Source organism: Elephantulus edwardii, unplaced genomic scaffold (genome assembly GCF_000299155.1).
Source record: "Elephantulus edwardii isolate Elephantulus edwardi_28Jun2011 unplaced genomic scaffold, EleEdw1.0 scaffold00077, whole genome shotgun sequence".
NCBI classification, from domain to species: Eukaryota; Metazoa; Chordata; class Mammalia; order Macroscelidea; family Macroscelididae; genus Elephantulus; species Elephantulus edwardii.
This window is the reverse complement of record NW_006399827.1, coordinates 10,356,626-10,362,364: the sequence shown is the minus strand read 5'-3', so window position 1 is coordinate 10,362,364 and position 5,739 is coordinate 10,356,626.

Sequence of the window (5,739 nt, the reverse complement as noted above, 5' to 3'; positions counted from 1 at the left end):
TGCCAATTGGTCCAGTGGTGAGAATCTTTGTCTTCTTGACATTGAGCCTCAATCCATATTGTAGGCTGCAGTCCTTGACACTCTGCAGCAGGCGCTTCAGTTTCAGCAAGCAGGGTTGTGTCACCTTAGCTTTTCCTAATATTAGTCTCAAACTGTTGTCGTGTACTGTCAAGCCGCACTGACCCTTACCTGATCTTCCAGCAGGTTTTCAGAGGCAGTAAGTCAGTAAATCAGAGCTGTTGGTAGGTTTGAACCACATATCTTTGCACTGGCCGTGCAATTCCTTACCACTAATCTATCAGAGCTCCCTTAAGTCCTAAACTGTATTTGCCTGACTTGTTTTGCTTAGCATAATGTCCTCTGGATGCATCCTTGTTCCAAAGCTGTAAATCTTAATGAGCTCAAACTGCCTCAACTTTTCCCCACAGAGCAGGTGGATTCAGTTAGCAGCTCAACACGTAAACCAGGCCAGCACCACCAGGGCTCCTTAACAAAGTCTATATTGGTTGCTTTGATTTATCAGGAAAATTGCTCAAACCATCATTAGTTGCTGCATAATCCATGGGAGTTCTGGAAACCTCGTCCACAGGGTATTTTGAGGCTTAGCAAAAGACTGTGTCTCTGGCGGTTTGAATCTCTCAGCTGTTCCTCAGGAGAAAAGGTGGGTAATCTCCTGTTAAAATTTACAACCTTAGAAACCCTACAGAGGGGCGGCTATGAGTGGGAGTCAAATTGAAGGTGGTGAATTCCAGGTTTTTTAATCCATGGGAGGAGGACAGCAGTGAAGAATTAGAACGAAGAAGGGGTGACCACAGGTTCTGACTTCCCAGGGATCCCTGCTGCAAGGAAGCAATTGGTTGTAGATTCGAATGACCCAAGGAAGTCAGGAAGACCTTCTAGAGAAAGCAGCATTTGGGAGCCCCTCCAGCTTCCAGGAGGGAACATTGACCTGGAAGGAGAACTGAGGAATAAGAAGGGGAAGGTTTCTTCTTTTCCTTTTCTTTGTTCAGGCTTACGAAGGATGGAACAGTTTCCAGAATACTAAAGCAGCAAAGCTTGTCCTGCCTCCCAGGTAAAATAGTTAGGATCTGGTTAACTTGAAGACTTCCTGGAAACGCTGACTAGTAGTATTCTCCAGAGTGATCTCCCTTGTCTCAAAATAACAAAAATCCATAAGAAAAAAAAAACAAAAACAAAAACAAAAAACAAAAAACAAAAACCAAAAAAACACCCACTGAGCCACATGGAGACCGTGTGTGCAGAGGAGACTTGTTCTAGAGTTTTCAAAGCTGTGTGACCTTATGGAAGTAGATCTTTAGGTCTAATTTCAGGGCACCTCTGTGAGTGGTCAAGGCTCTTTTCCTCACTCTATTGCTCATTCTCTCATTTCTGAACACTCATTGCCATTTTAGCCACAACTCACTTATTGCTGACCCTCTGAATATCCACAGCTTGTAAATCACATGGGAGGAAATGAGGCAATGGCCCGTCCTTCTTCAGAGCTGCCGGTAGAGCTGAACATCCAGAGATTTGATTCCCTACAGACTACACCAGCAGAGCCCTCACTCTTGCTGTTGTTATGTTCTGTTGAGTTGGCTGCAGTCAGACTTATAGTCACACATACAACACATCAGACAGAACCTTGTCCTAGCCTCCACCACCTGCACAATCTCTAATAAGCTTGAATCCATTATTTCAGTCACTGTGTCAACTGATTTTGTTGACGGTCTTGCTCTCTTTCTCTGACCCAGCATGATGTATTTTTCCAAGGACTGGCCCCTCCTTACACATGCCAAAGTATGTGAGACAAAGTTTTACTATCCTTGCCTCTAAGAAGCAAAAAAGACAGAATTGTTTGTTTTTTTATCCACCCATGGGATAGTCCATATTATTCTCCAACACCACAGTTTAAAGGTGTCAATTCTTCTGTTTTCCAACTCAGGTCCATAGGAAGCAATTAAAAACACCATGACTTGGCTCAGGGGCACTTCACCATTTAAAGGGGCATTGTGATTCTTCAGTACTCTGGAGAGGTCAGTGACAGCAGTTTATCTCAATACAACACATCTTTTGATTTCTTGACTGCTGCTACCATGCAGTGTTGATTGTGGATAGAAATTAAATCATTGACAGCCTCAATTTTATTTCTGTTTATCATGATGTTGCCTATTTGACCAACTCATTGGAAGAGATCCATATGTGAATCCATTGTGCAGAAAGTGAGTCCAACAGAAAATGGAAATTATTGAACAGCATCGATAATATAATTGTCGTTGTTGTTGTTATGTGCCGTCAAGTTGCATACAACTCATAGCGACCCTATGTACAACACCCCTAAATCCTGCTCTAACTTGTGCCAATCTCACTGTCTCTGACACACCTATCCCCATTACCCTAGTCACTGAATCAATCCATCTCATAGAGGATCTTCCTCTCCTGAGCTGTCCCTCCACCCTCCCAATCATGACATCCTTCTCCAAGGATTGGTTCCTCCTTGCAACATGTCCAAAGTATGTCAAATGAAGCTTCAGAATCCTTGCCACCAAGTAGAAGCTTGATTTCACCCTCTCTAGGTCAAACCTGTTTGTTTTCTTAGCAAGCAATGGTATATTCAATACTCTTCTCCAACACCACAGCTCAAATGCATCAATTCTCCTTCTATCATCCCGAGTCATTGTCCAGCTCTCTGATGCATAGCAAGTGATTGCAAAGACCATGGCCTGTATCAGGTGCACCTTAGTTTCTAGAGTGACATCGTTACTCTTCAGTACTTTGGAAATTAACAGCAGACCTCCCCATCACAATATGTCTTTTAATTTCCTGGCTGCTGGTGCCAAGAGTGTTGACTGTGGAGCCAAGCAAACTAAAGCTGTTAACAATCTCAACCTCTTCACCACCTATCATGATGCTTCCAATTACAAAAGTAAAAATGTTTTGATGGTAATTTCCATGACTCATAACAACCCATAGCGACCCTATGTACAACAGCCCTAAACTCTGCTCTGTCCTGTGCCAATCGCACTGTCTCTGACACTCCCATCCCAATTATCCCAGTCACTGAATCAATCCACCTCACAGAAGGCCTTCCCCTCCTGCGCTGTCCCTCCACCCTCCCAAGCATGATGTCCTTCTCCAAGGACCGGTCTCTCCTTACAACATGTCCAAAGTATGTTAGACGGAGCCTCAGAATCCTTGCCTCCAAGGATCCACCCAGTTTAACCCTTTCCAGAATGAATCTGTTTGCTTTCCTAGCAGTCCTTGGTACTCTCAGTACTCTTCTCCAGCACCACAGCTCAAAGGCATCAATTCTCCTTCTATCCTCCTTGGTCATTGTCCAGTTCTCTGATGCATAACAAGTGATTGCAAAGACCATGGCCTGTATCAGATGCACCTTAGTCTCCAGAGAGACACCATTGCTCTTCAGTACTTGGGCGAGGTCCCTAACAGCAGACTTTCCCATGGCAATGTGCCTTTTAATTTCCTGGCTACTGGTACCAAGAGTGTTGACTGTGGAGCCAAGCACACTAAAGCTGTGAACAGTCTCAACCTCTTCACCATCCATCCTGATGCTGCCAACTGGTCCAGTGGTGAGAATCTTTGTATTCTTGACATTGAGCCTCAATCCATATTGGAGGCTACAGTCCTTGACCCTCTCGACGGCACATAACAACAACAACAATATTCATGAAACAATGTATGAGCAAGAGCCTGTGGTAATGAAAGAAGTTCAAGATGCTCTGGAAGAATTGGCAAAAAACAAGTCCCCAGGAATCGATGGCATACCGATTAACATATTTCAACAAACAGACGCTGCCCAGGATGTGCTCATCAAGTTGTACCAAGAAATCTGGAGGACAACCACCTGTCCAACTGGAAGAGATCTATATTTTTCCCATTCCAAAGAAAGGTGAGCTGACAGTGTAGAAATTATCTAACTGTGTCATTGTTATCACATGCAAGCAAGATTCTGCTAAAGATTATCCAAAGACTGAAACAGCACATCAACAGAGAATTGTCTGAAGTGCAGGCTGGATTTAGAAGAGGGCGTGGCACTAGGGATATTATAGTTAATGTCAGATGGATCTTGGCTGAAAGCAGAGAGTACCAGAGGAATGTCTATCTGTATTTCATTGACTATGCAAAGGCATTTGACTGTGTGGATCACAACAAACTGTGGCTGACTCTGAGAAGAATGGAAATCCTAGAACACTTGGTTGTGCTTATGTGCAACCTATACTTGGACCAGGAGGCAGTTATCAAAACAGAGTAAGGAAACACTGCATAGTTCAAAATTGGGAAGGGTGTGTGTCATATCTCCATATCTTTTCAATCTATATGTGGAACAGATTATCCGGAAGGCTGGGCTCTATTTGGAGAATTGTGACATCAGGATTGACGATAGACTCATAAACAATCTGCATTATGCAGATAACACAACCCTGCCTGCTGAAACTGAGGAGGACCTGAAGAGCTTGCTGCAGAAGGTCAAGGACTACAGCCGTCAATATTAATTGAAGCTCAACATCAAGAAAACAAATATTCTCAGCACTGGGCCGATCGGCAGCATCATGATAGATGATGAAGAGATTGAGATTGTTGTCAGCTTCAGTTTACTTGTCTCTGCTATCAGCACTCTTGGTACCAGAAGCCAGGAAATTAAAAGCTGAATTACATTGGAAAAGTCTGCTTGCTGTCAGAGACCGCTCCAAAGTACTTTAGAGTAATGATGTCAGTCTACCGACTAAGGTGCACCTGATACAGCCCATGGTCTCTGCAGTTATTTACTATGCATCAGACACCAAGATGCTCCTTGAAGGCAAGGATTCTGAAACTTCATCTGACATACTTTAGACAAGTTACAAGGCGGGATCAGTCCTTGGAGAGGGACATCATGCTTTCGAGGGTGGAGGGACAGCACAGGAGAGGAAGACCCTTCATGAGATGGATTGATTCAGTCACTGGAGTAAAGGGGATAGGTGTGTTGGAGACAATAAAATTGGCAAGGGATAGAGCAGGGTTTAGGACTGTTTTTCATAGGGTCGCTATGAGTCGCAGGCAACTCAACAGCACATAACAACAACAATTTAAAGAATGATTGCAGCAGTAACTGACAAAAAACTTCCCGAAATTCAAATAGAATTCAGAAGAGAACATGAAATAAGGGATGTAATTGTTGAAGTTGCTTGGATCTTTAGTGAAAACTGAGAATACCAGAAAGATGTTTTCCTATGTTTGTTGGCTACACAAAGGCATGTGACTCTGTGAATCGTAATAAATTATGGATAACATTGTGAAAAATGATAATTCCAGAGCTTTAATAGTATGCATGTGAAACTTGTCCGTAGACCGAGAGGTGACCATTTGAATGGAACAAGAGGATACTGTTTGGTTTAAAATCAGAAAAGATATTAATCAGGTTTATATAATATCATTGTACTTAATTAAATCTGTTTGATAAGGAAATAACCCAAGAAAATATTGTATATTGTTGCAGACCGAGGGTCCCAAAGAACAGAATAATTTTATAATTAATAATAAAGAGACAAACAGCCAGGAATGAGATAGAGCAGAGAGCATTAAACAGCGGGTCAGCAGTTCTCGACTGAAGACCTCGAGCCATGCTTCTCTGAGTATTTATATAGAATCACAAGGAAGTACAAAACAAAGGATAATGGTGAAATCTTTTACAGTAAGGCCAAGTTCCTCTTTATGTTAATCTCAAGAGGGAGGGATTCATTA